This window comes from Achroia grisella, unplaced genomic scaffold (assembly GCF_030625045.1).
Source record: "Achroia grisella isolate CSIRO2021 unplaced genomic scaffold, CSIRO_AGI_Agris_v1 utg512, whole genome shotgun sequence".
NCBI lineage: Eukaryota > Metazoa > Arthropoda > Insecta > Lepidoptera > Pyralidae > Achroia > Achroia grisella.
In genome coordinates, this window is record NW_026712906.1 from 3,561,462 (window position 1) to 3,581,233 (window position 19,772).

At 32.3% G+C, this 19,772-nt stretch overlaps 1 protein-coding gene across 2 annotated transcripts in view; it reads right to left on the minus strand.

The window, feature by feature from the left end:
- The window catches only part of LOC131846702 (unconventional myosin IC), a 72,722-nt gene that overhangs the window by 35,220 nt on the left and 17,730 nt on the right, over positions 1 to 19,772 (minus strand). Inside the window, exon 1 of one of the 2 annotated variants that reach the window (XM_059196074.1) lies at positions 17,735 to 18,071. The exons of the other annotated variant lie outside the window; for it this stretch is intronic. The gene's annotated coding sequence lies outside the window, so the exon portion shown is untranslated. Of the gene's footprint in view, positions 1 to 17,734; positions 18,072 to 19,772 lie in introns of those variants that run through there. 2 annotated transcript variants of the gene reach the window in all.

Below are 19,772 nucleotides of genomic sequence, written 5' to 3' on the forward strand. Positions count from 1 at the left end.
TGGACACTGTATGGAGATTATCAGGTGAATTGACGTGATATTGATTCATGGTGACTTAGAAAACCATACATACTATAAATAAGAATAATAATAACCCCGGACGATACAGCGCCATCTAGTCCCAAGCTAAGCAGAGCTTCTGTAATTGGTACTATGTAGAAAACTGATAGCCTTAGCACTTGTTGGTTAAAGATTAATAAAAAAGTATGATTGTTTAAATTCATATTGTATGTATAAAATGTTTTGTTTTGTTTATTAGGTTACTAGTAATTTTTGTATTATATCTTACTATATTATTTTTCTATACGTCGTTTTTCAATTTAGTTTTGAAGCTAATCTTAAACGGCTGCACTGATATGGATGACATGTGTGGGTATATTTCACACAACTGTAGTATAGGTGACACTGCTTATTGGAACCGGACAATGTCTGCCGGACCCAATACTTATCTTAATTATAGTAATAATCACCATTAACTTTATTTGTCTCTAATAATAGACTGTTACAATAAAGTAAAAGGTATTAATCATGGCAAAATAGCCTAGAACTCTATGGCAGTGAATTCACTCTCTCTGCTACTGATATTCTGTTATAGCGTTTATCAATGAATTATTAAAAAAAGACAACATTTAAGTTTAAAACTGTCCTATAATAAATGAATTTATTACAAGAACTTTGACTTATCTAACACTAGAGATCAGAACTGTTACATATTATTATAAAAAGCTTTTATTGTAACGATCTCTTTTGTTTTTTTTAAGATCGCGTCGAGTCGCCTTCGTACAATGTAGCTTCCTTAAGATAAAAGAGATTTTTAATAGGTTAAGTATTTTTGAAATATAAACAAAATATAAAATCTTTCTCTCTATAATGTTGCTCTATATATTCTCTTATCTGTGGTATTACAGTAAAAATTAAAAAAGCGTGGAGTAGGCGCACGACATGTGCGTTGGCGGGCTTTATTTGGCGCGCAAGTTATTGCTAGACGACATTTTGTTTTTGGTAGCCGAAGTGGTTTACCAAAATAGTCTATCGTTGGCCATGTTGCTACTGTTTAATTTTGTATCTGTCGACGGTGTGTTATTTTTGTATCTGTTTCTTTTTAAAGGCGTATTTTAATTGTAAATTTGAAAAAAGAAAAACTAGAATGATGTTTTTAGTCAGAAACGTCATGTATTCTCCCAGTAGATAATGAATTCATAATAATATGCCATTATTATTATTTATGTTAATATTTATTTATCTTTGTGTTCATAATGAAAAATTATATACATCTAAGTAAAATTAATTAGTACAGGTCAACAACTTATACTACATATTCTGTGTCACGAGGTAGTGTTGTATCGAATGAGCATTGCTTATCCTAAAGTACAGGATTTTTCCTATTTAGAGAGCAGGGTTTCACCTTATATCATAAGGATAAATGTAACACTGTATTGTACAATAAATAAATAAAAATAAAAAAAATATATAATTAATATGCCATTATTCAGGTTGAATCAAGCTGCGAATAAATAACATTTTTTAACTGACTAGGGGTTAGGCTCTGCTTTTCTTGGAATAATATTAGTATAGAGTAGTATTTTCGGTGTTTCGTTATAAAAATATACCTGACTAACACTACGGTGATCCGTAGAGTTAGTCAGAGATATAAATGACACATAATAATTTTCTTGTGTCGACTAAATTTGAACTCACGACTGTTCGATGTAAGCTTGGATAGTAAACTACCAGACTAAGATGTTCTAAAAACTGTTTTTTAATGACAATTATTCTAGTGCCATAGTGTTCTGTGATCAACGTTTGAAATCCACGTCTAAAGAAACTAGACGTAAGAGTTAGGCAACAGAAATGCAGGCATACTGCTTTATAAGGTCAAGTTATACACGATTGGTTGTCATGTGAACAACAACACTTTGTTATCTATGAGTAATAGACAACACGTATGTACGTACATAGACTCAAGATATCTATCAAAGGAGTAGATTTCCTAATGTAATTGTCCTGTTTGTAATAACAACGATATATATTATAGAATAGAAATAATCTTTATTGAAATAAGCATTTTTTAATGGTAATATTTTTTTTATGCTTCCACTCACTCGGAAGGTAGACTCATCACAAGAAGAATGAGCAAGAAACTTGCGTGTTGCTCTTTTAAATAAACATTATTCAGAATTACATATATAATCCCGCCAGCGTGAGCAATATGATTATTCTTGACAAATTAATACTAGTAATTGCACAGCTCGTCCCGAAATTAAGCAAACTTTATATTATGTGTACTAAACAACTAATAAATACGTTTTTTTTTTGTAAATTCATAGAAAACCCTCAAACCAATACAAAGAATCATTCTCATGAATACGAATGTTTGTATGGTTAAAAAATGGAATCATCGGCCATTGAAAGAAAGGTGGTGTGGTAGCGGTATCCAACCGAGGCCGTCAAACCATCTAAACCTCAGTGGTATAGAGGTTTTGCACATCGCTTTATTTCCGATGGTCGTGCGTTCGATTCCTCGCATGGTACAATCATTTGTATTCATGAGTAGGATAGTTTGTATTGGTCTAGGTGTTTATATCATAAAAAAACTTACGTATACAAAAAAAATATATACATATATAATTTGTCTAGTACCCATAGCAGCTCTGCTTAGTTTGGGACTAGATGGCGCTGTGTGACTTGTCAAGGGATGTTATATCATATTTATTGAAAATAGGCAAAGACAACTACGCATAGTTACCGAAGGTGGTAAAAAATAAATACTTTTACGTCAATTGCTGGATAGAAGGTAGATACCTACGTCTTTTATGACAACAAAGAATTATAAATTCCTCTAAAACATTTAGTTGTATATTTGAGTCATACAATGATGTCATGAGAGTGACATTAGGCGGATTACGGTCGCAGTAAAAAAAACAGTCGTTTTATAATCCTGACACGTTTCTGCATACACTCATACGTACAATGACAGCTATGGTGGTACTTTGTTATATTTATCTTACAGATATTTTCAGGTAATTGTCAAGTTATACCAATTGTTAGTTACTTCGACAAGATACCAAAATGTATCATTGTAATAATAATAATTTTTATTTTACATCCAATATTGACAATTTAAATTGTTCCCTGGTACTTAAATTAAGTAAAAACATGTATTTTAGGTACTAGTTCCCTCCTCTTACAACTAACAATTATTGGAATTACGATTTATAAAAAGACAGTCAAATAAAGTATTAAGTTAAGCTTATCATTATTTACTTGCTGTGTGTGTGTCTGTTGTGTGTTGTTATATAAGGGAATATATGTATTTTTATTATTTGATTGATGTGTTAAAAGTATAAGCTAGCGGGGCACCAGTAAAGCATGATGATGTCAGGGTTTTTTTTATTTTTATTGACGATAATGGAATGGTGCTCACCTGCGCTAACGGTTTACTCTGGCGGAGCACCAGTGGAGGATGATAAGACGAGCATGAGGTCAGGTCAGTAAACCCATAAATTCTTGGTGAATTTATCACGATGTTTTCGAAGGGAAAACGCGTGGAGGTCGACCTAACATGGCTATGGCCTAATATTGCTAGCAATGGGGACACTAGATCCCATTACTAACCACCCCCTTCCCCCCTCTGGCGGGGTTAGTTAGCACAACGTAGCGAAATTATTAAAATTAACGATGATAATTTACAGGAACGACGTGGAGGGTAGTAATATGTTAGAGAAGTAATAAATGTTAGAAAAGATACGCTCTTAGACGTTTAATATAGCAGAGCGCAGTGACAGAAGTGTATATAAAGACAATAGTAAAAAAGAACACTTCTATATAATAAGAATTCTTCCATGAATCTGCATTCCGAATGAGTGGTAGAATCAAAATATGACTATTCAAAAGTGCTTGTAATGAGTTTATTTGAATAAAGATTATTTCTATTTCTATAAAACGCGAATAAAGGAATATATAAAACTGCTAATAAAACTTACTGTAGTCTAACAGTTAGTCTAGGGAGGAAAGGGAATTGTTAGTGTTGTGGACTGATGATCCTATTGCTAGCAATGTACCATGTCAGGTTGACCTCCACGCGGTTCCCCCTGGAAACCATCGTGATAAGTTCTTGGTAGATTTGTCACGATGGGCTAACTGGCCTGACCTCATTCTCATCTTATCATCTTCCACTGGTGTCCCGCCAGCGTAAACCGCTAGCGCAGGCAGGTGCACCATTCCATTATAATCCTTAAAAAAAAACAGTTAGCCTAGTAGTTGGCACTGTATTCTGTAAATAAATGATTTTGATTTGATTTGATTATGATCCTCTCACCCTATTTTTGACGGTTATATCTATATTGGAGGTTATTGCTCATAGTTTTAGAACCATAATGGTAGATGGCAATTAAGTCCAAAAATATGGACTATGTCGCAGTGGACAGTGACAGTGTGCAGTCGTAAAATAGTAAAATGGCGGGGGCATGCGTTGCATAATGAAGACTGATATTCAGGGCTCCCACATCTCCCAAAAACAGGGAATCTCCGGAAGGGAGTGAATATTAAAAAGTTATATATTAATTAAGTGTAAGTTCTTATAGAAGAGACGGAACTTTTCAACAATTATCGCCGTAAGTAGAAAAAGATATCGTACGGTTTAAAACTTTAAGTACGATTTTGCAACTGTTTTATTTGACTTACAAATTGTGCAATACAATTGTGTTAGGGAAATTACATAAAAGAAAGTGCTTTCTTTCGTATTGTATACCTATATTATCATTTCGTCTGTTCCAGATGATAACTTCATCTGGAACAGATCACCAGATCTTTCTAATTTTATCAACGCGAAAGTTTGTGAGTATGAATGGATAGATTGATGCCTGGATGTTTGTTACTCTTTTACGCAAAAATGTATATCCATGAGAATAACAAGTTATAAATTTCATGTGGATGAATCCACGGATGAAACAGCCAGTTTATAATATGTCCATAAAAATATAATTTCGAAACAAATTAGTAAGTTTGATAATTTTGCCGGATGTCGATAGTCAGTGTTGCCAACCCTACAAACACTATAATGCCGTGAACTCTAAATTAGTGAACCTCCATGTGATACGTATAACAGTTAGCTATTGTCTACACATTCTATATGGTTTTAGTGGGCTATAACAACATAGGTCACATAGTAAAAAATTACCGCCTTAATTTTTTTACGAACTTTGTATGTCATATTTATTTACGGCTTCGCTCGCATTTTTTTTTTTAATCATTTATTCAAATAAACTTAATTTAAGCACTTTTGAATAGTCATAAGAATTTGTTTTTTATCTACCACTCGTTCGGAAAGCTGTCTCATCACAAGAAGAACGAGCAAGAAACTTGTGTGTTGCTCTTTTAAATAATCCTTGTAAGTTTACATTTACAAGTCGAAACGTGTGAATACAAACTACCAACAAGCACTAATTTTTTGGGTCAAATATAATCATGCAATAAGATTAAATCAGTCGTAGTGATAAGAGCAGACCAGTCCCTACAAGCAGCACTCGTTCACGAGTATGACGGATGAACCAGCCATCACTGCGCTCGACCATATTTTAGGGCGCCCATTGATTTGTTTTTTCTTAAATAATAAGTATCCTATGTTCAGTCTAATACCTTCCAAGAACATGTGTACAAAATTTCATGACGACCAGTTCAGTAGTTTTTGCATGAAAGCGTAACAAACATCCCTACTTTGACATTTATAATATCATTAAGGATTTTATTTTACTCCCAAATTTACATAGTTCTTAAAAATTTTACCCTAAAGATAAAATTTTAAAGAACTTTGAATATCATATTTATTTATATTTAATCAACAGCCAGAAAAGTTTGTATGGAAATTCGTCGCGGAGAAGTCGCGGGCACAGTTAGTATTTGTGTATTTGATTCGAAGGTTTTTCAATTAAGTCGATGTGACAATTAGGTCAAATGAATTAAAAACCATTAATTATCAATTATACTTCTTGTAGAGTTTATTAATTGGTAAGTATACTAATTTATCTTTGTTGGAACTTATAACAGCGCGTCATAAATATACAGTAAATGCTACGTTGTAAACGAAATATTAACTGTATTTCTAGGGTTGTCAATAGAATAATCTAATATGTAAAGATTACTATAATCTTTGTATAGTATAAACTGAATCCGCTGCATGTTTTACTTAGATTTTTTAAACTACGCAACGGATTTTACTGCAATATTTTATAAAAATAGAAATAAACTTAATATAAGTCCTTTTGAATAGGCACATTTTTTTTTTATTCTACCATTCATCCGGAACGCAGACTCATCACGAGCAAGAAACTTGTTTGTTGCTTTTTAGCAATAGTTTGAGTGATTCAAGAGGAAGGTTTATATGTATACTTCATGTGTGTTGTAGTATAGAACAAGCCGAAAAAATCAAAGATTTGTAATGCATCCGTGCGAAGCCGGGGCATACTACCCGTATTAGATATAACGACGTAAAGTTTGTAAATTTGTTATGTTGTAGGGCCTCTACTAAACCGATCATGAAAATTGTTTTAGTGCTGTATAGCTCAGTTTGAGGTACGCTATGAGCTACATAACATCATGCTACACAAGATAGGAGCGGAGCTGCTATAAAAAATGTTGGAAAAACGGCAAAAATATGAAGCAAACGGAGTTGCGAGGGCCAGTTAGTTTACATATAATACTGGGAGAAAATGCCTAATGAATTTAAATTAAATTTCATTTAATTATTTTAATAAAAATTCTTATAATATGAGTAAAATATTAATGGTATAAGATATTACATAAATATTATACTCATATTTCATTGTTACTAAGAAATAATAAGCTCAGTAATTTGAATAAAATATACTATTATTAATATATTATTTCGGTTCTGCTTATCATATACTCATGAAGACATAGGTTCTATAGAAATATGTAAAAACAAAAATACTATCCAACATCGACCATATAAAGAAATTACAAAACCTATACCTAATAAATACAAATAGTTTATTTCACAGTACAAGATACAATACACGATGTATGTGAGCATTATCCTTTTAAGTTTAATCCTGTATTAAGTATTAGGTAAATCCTAACCTAACAAATCTTTAATCAATATAATCTTGGATGACACCGGAATGGCACACTTGCCTGCACTTCTGGCGAGACCCCAATGATGATATGAAGATGATATGAAGAGCATAAAGTCAGGTCAGTGAGCCAATTGTAATCTTATATAATATATAAAATTCTCGTGTCACAATATTAGCTACCATACTTCTCCGAAACGATTTGACCGATTTTTATGAAATTTTAGATGCATATTCAGCAGATCTGAGAATCGGCTACTATCTATTTTTAGTAAGACAAATTTCAAATACCTAAATTTACAACCTTTTATCACCAACCCCTATTTTTTAACAGCGATTTTAATTTGTATAACAAAACAACGTTTGCGGAGTAATCTAGTATTAGTATATATTTTGAAATTTACTATATTTCGCCGATGTAATGTTGGAAACCCTATCGTATGGGCTATAACATCCCATGGGCCAGTGCGACTGCCGTCATAAATTGGGAACCGCGCCCTTTGGCCGCACCCTACGACCTATATCCTAAACGCGTCGCTAGATGAATGTAAACGTGAAATGTTACATTTATAGATACTTTTTTATTTTCTTTAAAATTTAGAGACTTCTGTACAATCTAAAAGTACATGCCAGTCCCAATGCACCCTAAAACTAATTACTCCATTACCTCAACAGTGAACAAATTACCTTAGCCGCAATGTCTGAAGGATCGCCTAAAACAGTTTGTATGGCACCAATATATTTATTCTATGGTCTGACGTTATTCTATGTCGTAGACTCAAGTTCGAGACACACTTCATTAGCAAATGATATATGTACATCCTCTAGTGTACCACATACTTCACAATTTTATTAATTGCTTTTTTCATCAGATTGCTGATGAATAATGTCCAGAAAGGTGTCTATGCATTTTTACAATGTAGATGTAGAATAGAAGAAAATTTATTACTGCACACATCGCCGAGTTACACTTTGTCATCATCATCTGCTTCGTCCTTATCTCATTTATTTGTGGTCGGTGTAATATGTTTTTCTCTTCCATTCATCTGTGTTCGCAGTCATTCCGTTATTTACTCCCTTTCTCACCATATCATCTTTCACACAGTCCTTCCATCTCTTTTTCGGTCTTCCTCTACCCTTATAACCATCCACATTCATATGTAACACCGTCCTTAGGATATGATCTTCATTCCTACGCATTACATGTCTATACCACAGAGTTACACTTTGTAAAAAGTCAAATTGCGCGGGTCTAAACCTTATTTCATCCGTCAAGGAGCATACTGTTTAAGTCAGTTTAAGCAGTAAAACTACAAGCTATTGAGTATGACATCTCCGAAATCACAAGCCGGTCTCGGTGGTCTAGCGGTTTAGATCCTCCATACCGCCTTACTTCCAATGGCTGGGGAATCGATTCCTCGTATAGTATAAACATTTGTATTCATTAGTATAATTGTTTGTATAGGTCTGGGCATTTTCTATGTATATAAGTATGTATTTACAAAAAACAATGTATCTAAGTATTTGTATCAGTTATTTAGTACACATAAGATCTGCTTTAGGAGTAGATGGCGCTGTGTGAATTGTTCAGACATGTTATTATTATTTATATGGGACAGCGCGGCGGGAAGCTAGCTCTTGCCTTATTGGATTCAAATTTATATATATTTGAATCCAATAAGGCAAGAGCTAGCTAGAACTAGCTAGAAATGTCAGTTTGTTTGTTGTTACGTCCATCAGAACGTCGACAATCAAAGATGACAGTTGTGGTGAAGGTATATATATATATACACTAAAAGTATTATTGTTTTCTCAAACGTCTGTCTGTCGTTAGATTAAGAACTATTCTTTATTTCTTTATTTAAAGTACCATAGATCCATACCACCTTCCTTCATAGTGTTAAATGAGAAAGTTTATACATATAATTGAATGTTTCGTAGTTAATTGCACTTAAACGGCTGAACAAATTTGAATGATGATTACTTACGTGAATAATCAGTTTTATCATGTTAACGTGGTGTAAAGGCTTTTGATTTGTTTATTTATGTATATTTATTTATATAATACACTTTTCAAATAGCTACACTAGTTGACCCGGCTACGCGTTGCTGTAATATTGCGACTATAAATTGAGATGTAAGCTATCCTTATCTTTCAAATTGCACACAATGTGCAAATCAAATTTGCAATCAGTTCAGTAGTTTAGTAGTCCATCGCGGACAAACAACGTGACACGTAATTTTTATACATAAACATTTATAATAACGGGACACCACGATCTTAAGAAATAAATTAATAAATCTCTTATTGTTCTCACAGTGTCGGCCATTAAATTGCAGAACTCATAGATTTCCTTACAAAGTTGAGATAAAACTTTATTTACAGGAAATAACTTCCTAGCGTCTATTATAATGGCGCATTTATTTACAAGATTATGTATAAAAGTATTAGTATTCTCCATTATTATTATTTTATTTACTTCTTCCTCAAAACACTTCCTTTTATGTGGGGTCGGCTTTATAAACAGTGCTTTACTTATTGAGCGATACTTCATATTCCTCTGCTTCGTAATTTTAGGCTTCCGGCATTAGAAATAGATACATTTTCTTAAAATAAAATAAATTAGGCACCTTTGAATAGTCAAATTTCTTCTTTATTCCACCACTCATTCTGAAATCAGACTCAGTATACTAGACTCTGATCTCTATCGTCAGAAGAACGATTGTTTGCTAATGCTGTTTGACCACAGCTGGCCTTTACAGCTTCACCGGACGATAGGTGCCGAATGCAGATGGCACTCCAAACCCTTGGAAGAACTTATGGAGCGGCTGATAGCTAACTCCCGCCTGGTGTATACCAGTTCGAACATAGGCTCATCCCCATTTGAATTGAACGGGTGATCAGAGAGAAAGAAGAACGAGCAAAAAGCATGATTCCTACTATTTTTAATAATTCTTGTTCTTTTTTTATACTTTAAAATTTTGCGTAAATACAAACTACCAAACAAATAGTCCTTACTTAACAATTAAACTTTCCTTAATGTTTGTTAAGGGGGTTAATAGTCGAGTGAACGTCTCTACCTCGGTTCCCGTATATCGCATAGAAAAACCGTGTCAGTTTTAACGGCCAGTTACCATTCTGTGTGAGTATTGTAAGGTGCATGCCGGTTCTGATTTGACTCGCTATTAAAATATTAAGAGAGGTATTTCCATACGAGACACAAGAAAAAACAACGCTTTATGGATTGTAAGGTCAAACAAAAATTATAATAATTGACTGAAATACGTAAATTTAGTATTAATTACTAGCGGTTACCCGCGACTTCGTCCACAAGGAACTTAAAAAATAAGATTTTTTTTTAAATTTAAATATTTAAAAAAAAATCTTAAATATAAGTAAGTTACTCCTTATAACATTAGCTATCTGCAAGTAAAATACAGTGTTATAAGAAATTGGTAAGACCAAACAGATAGATAGACATTGTCATTATAAATGAAAAACATACACTTCAATTATATTTATTTGTATAGATAAGCATTTACCCATGACCGTGCATATAATTCAATCTATAGATACATCAAATTTCATTTAGATCAACCGGTTAGTATTAAAAAGATAACAAACAGATAGACAAACGGGCATACTGTCACATTTATTATTTCACATTTTGAAATTATTATTATATAATAATATGTTGATAAAAAAACTATTTTACAAAAAAACGAAGTGGAGAACAAGACAACTGAGAACCATTTTTTTTTATATGGGAATTCAATTTGACATATTCATAGTGTCATATTCAAACTAGGTCTTGCCATCATTTACCATCAGATGAGGTATATCCAAGCGCAAACCCATTATTAATAATAAAAAAAAATAACAAAACAATAATGTTCATGTTTATAACATCTATACCTATAAATAAAATTGGAGTGTCTGTTTGTAATATTGAAATAACAGTTTTTTACTACATGCATATGAATATAAATACGGTACATACACCAAAATAACATTTTTTACAATTTTTGTCTATCTGTCTGTCTGTTTGTTCCGGCTAATCTCTGAAATGGCTGGACCTATTTTCACGGGACTTTTTTAGGAGGTAGCTGATGTAATAAGGAGTAACTTAAGTTACTTTTTTTCTGGAAAAAATATTTTATTTTAGAAAATAAATTTATACTTAAAAAAAAAAAATCTTTTAAAGTATAAAGTTAAAGCTATATAACATAGACAACTGTTAAAAGTAAAATTAATTAAATATGAAATAGTCTCTGCTTAATGTGTACGGCCTCTTAGCTAGTCTAACTGGCGTAACGTCTTACAGTGGGAAAGTAAAAACCTTTTTCCTTCAATATTCACATTATTGTGTCGTGTGAATGCGGACAATAATTAAAAAAATAATAATTCGCCGCTAACTGGTTGTGACGGTCTCGGCGGTCTAGCGCTTTACTTTCAATAGTCGCGGGTTCGATTCTCGCATACACACATTTGATTTCATTTTAATTAGATATAAATATAAGAGTATATATATATACATATATCTACATAGTAATATACCACATATTGTGTTTACTAATACGTCTTTTAACAATCCCTCTGACTACTCCATTTGGGATAACAGTCGTGAAGGAATACAATGTACCATGTTAGGTTGACACGTGGTTCCCTCAGGAAACTATTGTGATAAGTTCCTGGTGAATTTGTCAAGATGGGCTCACTGAACTGCCTCATGTTCACCCCATCATCCTCCATTGGAGCCAAGCCAGCTTAAACCGTAAGTACATATAGGTGTACCATTCCATTATCATCTTTAAAAAAATGTACTAGAGGTACCATTTCGAATGACAACATAATAGAATAATATACATAGTATATTATATAACAATATTTCAGGAAAATTCACACACCGCCATCTACTTATATGGCTAAGCAGAGCTTGTGTTATGGGTACTAAACAACTGACACAAATATATAGATATTTTTTTGTAAATGCATACATAATATATTTACATAGAAAACACCCAGACTGATACAAACAATCACACTCATGTATACAAATGTTTGTGCCGTGCGAGGATCGAACCCGCAGCCTTCATAAATAAAGCGATGTGCCAAACCGCTAGACCACCGAGGCCTTCGAATGAACTTTCAGTTTCACTGCCATGCCAGTGACAAACAAAATTACGAAACAATAATGTGAGCGAAAATCGCAATTTACAGTGTGAATAAATATTTAATCAACAGTAGACGTATATATACATATAATGTAGTATATGATTGTACAAACGTACATTTAGGACTATTATGAAGGTATTTACTTAGCTGACTAAACTGAGTGATTCATCAGTACTGTTACAAGTAAGCATATGTCAAGGGTGCCAACCGTATAACGATCCTATTCAAATACGAGATTTTTGTCCTTTAATTCGAGGACATTTTCACCTTGTAGAAGTCTGCGAAGTTTTGAGCTATGAAATTTGGTTAAATTACCACTATATACACGAGTGGAAGAGATTCAAATTCTTTATTCAGTTAGATTAACAAAGATCTTAGAAATAATAACGTTTCGCTGTCTTCACTAATTTCATTATTACTATAATTGCATTGTTTTTACATTTTTAACATATATTATTGAAAGATTACTTAAACAATTAAACTTGGACATCCAAAAACTACTGTATTAGTTCTTTTCTAATAAATATGTTTTCAAAGTTCATTCAAAATGTCTAATGTCATCAATGAGTGTTATTTTCTTAGGTATTTTATTGTAAATTGTAGGAGCCAAATTCTCAATATAAATTTACCACAATTTTATTTCGTCGCTCGAATTCTAAGTGCATAAGGTTAGCAACCCTGGCACGACGGATACGTATAAAGTATGTTACATCTTATAATATTTTATATATTCTGTTGTTTCCTTCTCTTATCTTTGTCAAAAAAGTAAATAAAGAGCGTAAGGAAATATCAGAAGAATCTTTTTGTTTGTATAATACGCTCAATTTAAAATTTCCGTTTTACTTTGTTGACGTTTAATAACTGTATAGGTACTTTGATAAAAATGTTTATAGATTCCTTCCGCATATTCACAACAAGCAAGCTCTCATTTTTTAATTCACAAAAACATTAAATATTAATAATACAATTTTAACTCTTGAACCTTTACTTTCTAATTAAAAAAAAAGTGATAGAAAACGACACAAACTATCACATTTCAACTATTATTTTCAGATTTACACTATATATCTCAATGTTTTTTATTTACTACAATTTTTTGAATTCACATGCAACCAAATTTATGAATCATAATAAAAAAAAATCAATACAGCCATCGAGTCGCCATTACGTAATCTTGGCGCCAAAATTAGGCGGGAGGATTGACAATCACCGCACCGATGAAAAAAATAAAGTGTCTTTCTAAATAGTCGGTAATATTGCAAGTGTTATTATGCTATATTATTTAGTATTTAATTTGAATATATCTGATAATGTTTTTTTTTTTTTCTTATTAAAGTCGCACGTAAATATAATAAAACACGTGCATATTGTGAAAATATGTTGTCATACATATGAACTACAAAGTAATACGTGCCTACAGATACTACTATATTTTTTTTAAATATCAACTTGTTTTAAAGGTTTTAAGCAAATTATCATCATTTATTATAGACCAGAAATAAAGTTTATTCTTGTATTTTCATACTTCATATCTTTATGATTTAAAATAATTCTAAACTCTTTCTATTCATACTAATATTAGGTATGAAGATGAAAGGCTCGATTTTAATTGTACTGGACCATTTAATATAATATTAACTATGTTACTATCTGTTGGTGAAATAATTTCAAAAAGGCGTCAATATTTTTTGAGTTTATGCATTACTAGTAAACATTAAAAAAAAGTTTCGAATGATTATTATAGGCCGGGATAAAAAATTGCCTAATTTGACCTCCATCCAACCATAAGTGTACGAAATTTTATAATGATAAAAAACTAATGCAGTTTAGCAAGTTTAAGAATAAATTGATATAATTATGATAATATATTAGATGTGATAGTGTAATAAGGCATAACATTAAGGCGGGTATTACGTATACATAATATTCATATATAGCACCAACTTAATTTATATTTGAATTTTGTAATAGTAAGTGGCAAATGATCCACTAATTCTTCGGTCTTGACCTACTTAGTGCTAGCTGACGTTTTAGAAAAACAAAATGCATATTGCATATTACTGGTAGCTGTAACCGCGATTTGCATACGTGGTATTAACTACGAGAAGCCCCGGCATCGTTCAGGTTTGTATACTCGTATAATAAATAATAATACAAGGAATATTACGTTATCGTTTATTGAGGAAGTTTCTAAAAAATAATGAATTTAAAATTGTTTTTAATGAGTCAAATAATAGGTTAAGATATTGTTTACTTTTCAAAAAAACAAAATTGAGTAGATGTATTATTTTCCATCAAAAATGGTTTGTAAAAAACATATCACATTAATCTTCGAAATAGATTTTCTCAGATCAGATACAGTGGTTCTGGAGTTATCTACATAACAAAAATCTGCTCTCTTTCTTCATAATGTTAATAGTAGTCTTACTACTATACAACTTATTTTTTTCTGAATTAATTAGACTAATTAGAAAAACCGAACCAAAAAAAATTGGACTAAATCAAAAACTAAATGTTAAACGAAGCTTGTTAGACCACAACAGTCAAAAATACATAGACAAAATTTAAAAAACTTTTTTTAGACAACTAAACATAACATATATAGATACATTTTAATAATACGACTAATTTACGACTATATTATTTATGTACAATTACATTTAGACAGACTACTTATCTGTAGACTGTACATTACTGTGAAGAATGTGTTCACTGAACCATATAATGTTTCTTTTATTCATTAAGATGTTGCCTATTACGAAATCAGCATGAATTGTTATTTATTTATAAAGTTTTTGTTGCACCAAACATCTAATACAAGAATTATACCAACAAACGAATTGCATTCAAGTGGAATGTTACATAATCTGTCAAGAATTTCATGAAGAATCTTGTCTATGGTGCACTGCTAGTTTTTATCTGCGACTTTGTCTTTGTCTGTGGGATATATTAATCGATTCAAATAGATAATATCCTGACTGATTGCTTAACGATATGACCGACTTTTGTATAAGTTAATGTATATTTATTATTTTAATTTTTTGTTCTGTATTTGGTGCAATACAGAGTGTAATAAAAATAAAATGATTGTTTCCCATGCCACACGTATATATCAGGTGTACATTCTGAATTTATCCTGTTTCAGTTTATACAATGAATAATGTTATTTTCCTGTAATTTGTCTTATTTATCAAATTACTTACGTCGTGATGTCGTAATATATGTATCAAATTAATAGTAAATAAAATATTTATTTGTAGTCACTGGAATGAAAAACATTACGCGATTTTATACAAAGTGTAAATACTCTGTTCTCAATGATGTCATACTTTAGGTATATAATCTCAATTCTTGGATAGCTCAGTATAAATTGCATTAGGTCCAGAAAAAAAAATTAAATTTTCGACCTTAAGCATTTAACTTTAAAATCGTTTTTTATGCGTGCATTGTATGTATAATACTGGCAGTACTGACACCCGTATGTTAACATACTGCACATTGATAGGTTTATCACTGGATGACGTCAGTACGTATATATGCAGGTCTTTAAACTTTGCGAGAACTTCGATGATGATAATAATAATAATAAATAACCCTGGACAATTAACACAGAGCCATCTAGTCCCACGGTTGGCAGAGCTTGTGTTGTGAGTACTAGACAACTGATATAAATACATAGATATACATTTTTTCGTAAATACATACGTAATGTACACAGAAAACACCCACACCGATACAAACAATCATACTCATGAATACAAATATTTGCATCGTGCGAGGAATCGAACCCGCCGGAAGTAAAGCGGTGTACTAAACCGCTACACCACCGAGACCGTCAAAGTTATCAATATTCATACTAAAGTTGTAAAAAAGGTAGGATTTTGAATTAAAAATAGAATTTATATAAATATTTAATATATTTATTTATATACGATTGCATGTCCGTACCTACATAGCCTATTTATTACATTATTACAGAAGATGAAAGTTATAACTGTATATCGATATTGCGGTTGGTAGGTATTGGGGACCAGTGATCCTATTTATTTTTTATGGACGGTAATGGAATGATACACCCGCCTGCGCTAAAGGGTTACGCTGGCGGGACACCAGTGGAGGATGATAAGATGAGCATGAGGTCAGGTCAGTAACCCATCGTGACAAATTCACTAAGAATTTATCACGATGGTTTCCATTGATGGAGAGCCGCGTGGAGGTCAACCTGACATGGTATCTTGCTAGCAATAAGATCATCAGTCAACATTACTAACAATCCCTTTCTACCCCTAGTGATCTTATTACTATCAATGTACCTTGCCAGGTCGACCTCCGCGTGGTCCCCTTAGCAACCTTCATGGTCAATTCCCTGTGAATTCGTCATGATGGTCTAAAAGACCTGACTTCAAGCATATCATTTTATTCTCCACTGGTGATATCATTTCACCCTCCAACGTATACCATTAGTAGCCGTGAGTACCATTCCATTATCACCCATAAACAAATCTGTAATAGTTTCACAATATTCGAAAAATAAAGCAATAACGCGGGAGAATAATGCAAAATGGTGCGGCGGGTCAAAGAACGAGGGTGGCCGCCATTTCGTTTCAAGTAAATTGTAGGTAAAACTGTGAGCCACAGCTAGTATTATATCTTCCTTTCTGTCTACAATGAAAATGTTTTATTGTTGAAACCAAAGCTTTTGTTCGTTAATTTGTATTTCACTAAGAACTAAGATCTTCATGAGGGTAGTTTCAATAAGTGTTTATTTATTACCTAATAAAACATTGACTATATATAGATAGATAACCTACACGGGAAGGGGGGGAAGAGGATTGTTAGTAATGTGGACTGATGATCTCATTGCTAGCACTATATCATGCTAGGTTGACCTCCACGCGGTTTCCCTGGAAACCGTCGTGATAACTTCTTGGTGATCTTATCATCCTCCACCGGTGCCCCACCAACGTAAACCTACATGGGTGCACCATTCCATTATCATCCATAAAAAAAAACCTACAAAGGAACGTCTTTAACTACACCATTTAGTTTGATAGATCTATGCAGGTTACAGATCTTAGCACCTGTAATACTGTAATAGCCCAAATCCCTCTATAAAAAAAATATATACATATATACCTATATACCCCACCTATGATTGAAGCGTGAGTGTTTAATATATATTCATACCCTGTTCAAAATATTTAAGTAGGTAGGTACTTAAATAAAAATATTTAAAAAAGTACTAAATAGGTACCTACTTAACTAGGTACTTAAGTGGGCACTTATGGGTTACAATACCAATAATCATTACTACAAGAAAAAAATCAAAACATTGATGCATTGACGTGACGTTATCAGTAAAATAAATCGATATTTCATAATCGAGATCATTCTGCCAAAGTTAAGTCAACGACCGCGTTTACAGATTCAAAAAAAGAACACTCTTGGATGTTCATGGAACACTCACCTCGCTCAGCTAAAAAACTCGATTATATTTTGGAACTCGACTGGATACACCCCTCAGAATGCATCACTATACACCACACAAATTATATTGCACTCAACTTCAATTTCAGCGAAACTGACAATACATGCCCTATCGATTCTCTTATCACTGTTATCTATCACTAATAAAACCTGGTTCACATCCGATTTTTCCCAGACCTATATATTACAGGTAAAACAAAAATCACTACAAGTTGATGATTTTTTTTAATATTTAAGATTGGAACGCACGCGCTTCGGTATTCAAAGTTTTTGTTTCGTTAACGGCCTGCGCTGCACGAAGCGACATGGAGTCTATACAAACGTTGGCGTTGAACTGGCATTGCAGACCGGTCAAGTGAGAGCTCGCGTTGTGTCATCGTTTGAACTATACGTTTTCCAATTAAAAACACAGTGCGACAATGTTCCTCAATATTATCTTGATCATAATGACACAGTTTTTACGGCAGTTCCTCGAATTCAACCTGCATTTGTATTTAAAAAATATGTGGTAAATAAACAATTTGCCCATTGGTGTAATAAATACATGAATAACCTTTCACATGCCAGAGTGTATACACTGCGTACATTCCTTTGTAAGTAAAGAAAATTATGCAGTTTTATGTCAAAGGTAGGTTAAACGAATAGTTCATGCACTGTAATAACATGGTGAGGTTATCTGTATACATATCTATACATTTTATACATATAAATATAATTGGAGTGTCTGTTTGAATATTGAAATAACTGTTTTTTACTACATGCATATGACTATAACTATGGTACATACACCAAAATATTTTTTTTTTACAATTTTTGTCTGTCTGTCTGTCTGTTTGTTCCGGCTAATCTCTGAAATGGCTGATCCGATTTTGACGAGACTTTTCTTGACTGGTAGCTGATGTAATAGGAGTAACTTAGGCTACTTTTATTTTAGAAAAATAAAATAAAATTCCACGCAGACGAAGTCGCGGGAATAGCTAGTCTGTACTAATACTAGCAGACCAGGTCACGCGTGGCTGTGGCTAAGGTTCTTGAATAAAATAATATTATGGCACAATTTACAGTAATATACTAGTACTAGCTAATCTGCCTTCATGCTCATCATATTATCCTCCACCAGTGTCCCGCCATCATATAGCCTTTGAGAATGTAACTTTAGCGCAAGCGGATGAAATTTGTAATAGGTAGAAATTTCATCAACATTCATTAAAAAAATGACGTTTGTAACTGGCCAATTCTATTACACATGGCTGTTAAAGCGAAATGTCTTTTACTTGAACTGGCAATTATTATCTGTGGTTTAAAAGTAAAATTTCGACAGATAAAAATAGCGGGAAATGTGTTATAACACTATATGGTAAATGTGATTACAACAGCAATTAATATTATGACATACTTTTTATTGCAAAATACGACTCTTTTATATCTTGTAGATAATATTTATAAATAGGATATTTATAAGTTATAACGTACTTATAACGTTTATATGTATATATACATATATATTATTTTCTTTCAGTTGAGTGAATTGTATACCACACTAATTTATACCTACTACTTTTTCTGATTGCAAAGTAAATTTAATTATGTTATAATTTAGTATATTATGTTATAATATATATTTAATATGCGTAAAAAATACCAAAGCCTACATTTTTCGTATATTCTGAAACTATGACAGATTTATATAAAAAAAACTATAATTCAAATAATAAGTATGTATGTTAAAAGTCTACCTGCCAAAAAAAATCCCGTCAAAATCTGTCCAGCCATTTCAGAGATTAGCCGGAACAAACAGACCGACAGACAGACAGACAAAAATGATAAAAAATGTTATTTTAGTATATGTACCATATAACCGTTTTTATGATATATTCATATGCATGTAGTAAAAAACGGTTATTTCAATATTACAAACGGACACTGCAATTTTATTTATATGTATAGGTTGGTAGCAATGACGTCACTAGTCTCCATTATTCCCTATCCCTTCCACTTCTATAACAGTACTAAGTATA